The sequence below is a fragment of the Eptatretus burgeri genome, chromosome 8 (assembly GCF_056783735.1).
Source record: "Eptatretus burgeri isolate ZD-2024b chromosome 8, Ebu_testis_v1, whole genome shotgun sequence".
Classification (NCBI taxonomy): Eukaryota; Metazoa; Chordata; class Myxini; order Myxiniformes; family Myxinidae; genus Eptatretus; species Eptatretus burgeri.
In genome coordinates this window covers 63961131-63965616 of record NC_140968.1, presented here as the reverse complement: position 1 = coordinate 63965616, position 4486 = coordinate 63961131, and positions in this window count along the sequence as shown.

Below are 4486 nucleotides of genomic sequence, written 5' to 3'. Positions count from 1 at the left end.
AATTCCATATTTTAACAAACTTGGCCACCCTGTTTCATCCTTGCTCTGCTTGGGTCGAGACATCCTCAAAAGCAATACAGCCAAGCAGTCTCTGCATCAAACAACGCCCACAAAGAAGGAAACAAGTCTACCGTCAAAATCCACGCCACCATCATGAATCTAGGGCATCCTCTCCCACCCTTCGATACTTCACCTATTATGCTATGTAGCAAAAAAAAAAATAACATTCACGTTTTGTCAGCCAATGGATGCAAACAAGTTTCTCAAACAACTGCGCAAGATAAGGAGACGCTTCCCAGGGAGTGCATGGTATAAGAATCTAATCGCAAGAGTTTTAACCTCAATGGAATGTGAAACAGGGACACAAAGCAAACTATTACTTAATTGTATGATTCCATGGAAGGAAATCATATCACATTTTGAATCTCAGTTCTCTTTGAAAATTCTCATTACAAATATTTCCTTCAATTTTGATCTGGAAGAGGAGACTTATTGCTGTGTTCTGAAAATGAGATGTGTTCCTCATTTTATTGCTCCGTTAATGGGGAGGAGATTTGTGTTTATGGAAGAAGGTCGAAGGGGCATTAATAAAATCTCTTTATCGACAGGCTTTTCCTCTGAGAACAGATCACATTGATTCAGGATACTCGAATAAGATGCCACAAGGATTGTGTTTATTGTTTGATTGAGTACCTTGATGCCAGATGTTGCATTAATGGTTCGGGTGATGGGCTTGGGATCCTCGGGTCCTGAGTTCAAATCCTGCTCAGCTGTTGAATTAATACCAGGTGGGGTTGATTCTGCCTGTCATCCTTCCAAGGTTGGCAAAATGAGTGCCAGCTTGCTGGTATCCTGTGTTGGAGTGGCGACCTGTTCAGGATTGTGCCCAATGGCCAAGGAGACTGCTGCGGCAGCACCAACGCTCTGCACAGAGTATGGTCCAAATGGATGGATCGATAGGTATCTTTAAATGGCTACAGTATACCTGTGGTAGGATGATAAGTTTTTAAAATTATTTGTTGAATATAGAAGAAGAACCACTGCTTTTTCATCTTCAGCGGCATCGGGCTGCCGGGGCAGTTTTCCATTGGTTTGGGGGCACAGCCCTGGACGGGTCACCATTCCGTCGCAGGATACTCGAACGGCTCGTTCTTCCCAGTAAGCTGGTACTCATTTTGCCTATCTCGGAAGGCTCACATGCTGAGTGAACCCACCTGGTATTGATTCAGGGGCTCAACCTCGGGCCCTTGGATCTCTGTTGAAGTTATGTCCATGTTTATTTCAAGAATGAAGAATGTATGGCATATTAAAGGGAGCTCATTTCAAGAAAGGGGTTCATAAAGGAGGGAAATATCAAAGTACAAAGTGAGAACGATGTGTTCGCTGAAGAAGAGACTAAAGGTTGTGCTGCTTTCATGATGACGCCCTTGCTAATCCAGATGGCAAAGGCCACAAAGTCAGAATTAGGTGCTGTTGAAACAGATTGTTAAAACGTCTGCATCCTGGTGTGTTAGTGTTAGTTCACGGACCTGGCATGTCAATCAAACTAGCTGATGGATCGTGGGTGGTGATACCTTCTTGAGTGACGATGACGCTGCTGTAGTGAGCATAAGTGTTTTAAAGAGGTTAAAGGATGAACCACTTGCATTGGATCGTTTTGTTCTGTTCTTCTCGTAATGGAGTTTGTGTGAATATGGCAGAATGTTGGCAAAGAGGAACCTATTGAAGAAATGGTTTCAGTGCATTTATCCTGATATTGAAACTCAATGGAGCATTCCTCTCACATATTTGGGTGGAGACTACACTTGCAGGGAGTTTGTGTTATACCTATAGGACTCTATAATGACCAGTAGATGTCAGATACACTGCCAATATTTGGTTAAAGTATTGTTACGGCTGTGGAAATTCGCATTACACCATAAAGGGCCCTCAGGTGAGATATCTCCATCGGTACATGTGTAGTTAGCCCAAACCCGTTGCATAGAGGGAATTTATGTGATCCATCCGGGCTGCGACGCTTTGAGTTAGCCATTTTTCTGTTCTATCTTTTATTTCAAACAAACAGCATCTCAACAACCACGCCATCCCCACCACAGCGCCAACCACACTACAACAACGCCACACCACGACCTTCGCCTTTACCTTCACAACCTCTTCCCACATCATCGCTTCTACGGCCATTCCCGCGCCGCCTGTGAACACTGAACGTCGGGCTGTCTCGGGCCCGTTCGGCGATTGGTGCCGAACGCACTGAGCCGCGAGCGCGAATGGCGGCCTTTCCGAGGAGAAAATTCGGATCAGAAACGCTTCACGCCCACTTCCCCTCCGTCCAATTGGCGAGCGTGGGGCGGCTTGGCCCCGCCTCCAATCGCGTTCTGATCCTAAAATTTGCATATTGGCTGCTCCTGCCGCCTATAAAAAAGCGAGCGCAAGGCAAATTGGAGCGAGTTGGGTTTTGGACTTTGGAGTTGCTTGGAGAGTGTCGTCGAGGAAAGAGTGGGGTTTTGGAGTTGCTTGAAGAGTGTCGTCGAAAAGAGAGTTGGGTTTTGGAGTTGCTTGGAGAGTGTCGTCGAGAGGTTGCTCTTGGGGACAAGGAGCATTGCGTTGGCGGAGTTGAGTGCGCGCGGTGGAACTGCAAGCAAGGGAGCTCGGGTCCGAGGCAGGAAGGACGGCGGTCGGCGACGAGGTTGCGGTGTAGGGGATCGCTCGTCTCGTCGCGGAACCCAAGCCAGCCAGACATTCCCCTCCCCCAGGGCATCAACAATTCCCCCCTTTCCCCTGCGCTGAGATAGTGCAAAAGGGGGCCCCATTCCCACCCCACCCCAAACGTCGTGCCAACGTAACCCGCCAAGGGGCACGGAGTCGGGGCACAGCGGCACGGCCACATTTGTGGCTTGCCCGCCAACGCGTCACGAGGACGCGGGTAAGACCTCCCCGGTCTCGTGGACCTTGCCGCTCCTCCAGGTCACGTGCACATTTGGCCTACGGGCCTGTCTGCCTCCTTGTCTGTGAGGGTGGCTTCTTTCCTTTGCTTTTGTGTAAATGTGTTTTGGCGCCGTCTGTGAAGTAAAACTGTATAAGTGTTGCCTTGTGTGCGCGTAGTCGGTTTTAGCTCTTACATTTACTTTATGTGCATTTTGATTCTGTAGGGCTGTATATACGTGCTTTCCGTGTGCCGCGGAATAAAATGCTTGCTTGTTGAACTGTGCCCGTTTCTCTTTGTCTTTTCTCCATTGACTCTCCATCCTGCTTCACGTAAAGGGTTCGTAGTGGGTGCAACATCCCGGAAATTAATCTGAACCATCCAGGTCGATGATAACACCGATTGGTTATCCTGATAGCACGGAACGGGCCGCCCAAGCGGCTCGTGTCCGGAGTCGACCTGTGGCGAGGTACGATCGCCCGGTTTACCATCCGCATGGGCACTTAGGTAGGTCGAGTTTGGCGAACAACCCTATCCTACGCGGGTGGCCGATTGGCACGATTGTGGTGAGGTCGAAAGGCCCACCCGTGACTAGCTCCCGGCGTTGGTCTGAGAGGGTCACGACAGAATTGTCCGTCCGGTGGGGGACGTGCCGCGATTCGAGTTACGCGGCCGTCCGCACGCCGGCGGGCGCGAATTCGCAACAGGATCTAAGCTGTGGAAGAATGTTGTACTCATGTGAAGACTCCGGGGCCTTTCCAGGACAGCTAAAAAGGAGAATGCTCACAGCGCCTCCATATCTGCTTGGTTAAAGTATTTATCCAGCCATCGTTTAAGTTTCAATCCCAATAGTGAGATACATCATGTTGCAGTATAACGAGCATTTGAGACATAAGCCTTGTTATTCGAATTGTGCAGCCTGATGCTTAGTGGTTTGGGTGGATGGCTTGTGGTCTTTGGTTTTTGAGTTTGAGCCCCATTGACTGCTAAATTATAATTAACAAAAGGAGGGGTTGACTCAGCCTGCCATCCTTCAGAGCAGCGGTTCCCTAACTGGGGTGCATGAGTCCATCCCAGGGGGTTCGTGAGACGTTACTGAAAGTCAAAACTAGAGTACAAACAATGATACTTTATCTAAATTTCACACACGTGATAAGAGACCACGTTCAATAAACTAGAATTGGTAGCGCTTGTACGTCAGACTAGAGCACAAAGCATACTCCGACCCTTTCTCGGAATTAAGCACGTACGCGTATTTGACAGACGCCATTTTCCAGTTATGGCCCATTTTCCAAAGATAGAAATTGCAATCGAAAGCCCTAATACTGGCAAATATTTTTATATTAAATGTATCATATAATCATATGATTTATATAAAATGTATCATATCATATAATTTAAAATCAACATCATATATTTTTTTTTCAGACCGCAATCCATAAAGGATGGGACTGAACATCCGCAATGCGTTCTGTGCTACAAAGTGCTGGCGGATGCATCGATGAAGCCATCGAAGCTCAAAGCCCACCTCGCCAGCTCCCATCCGACTCATCAGAACGATTC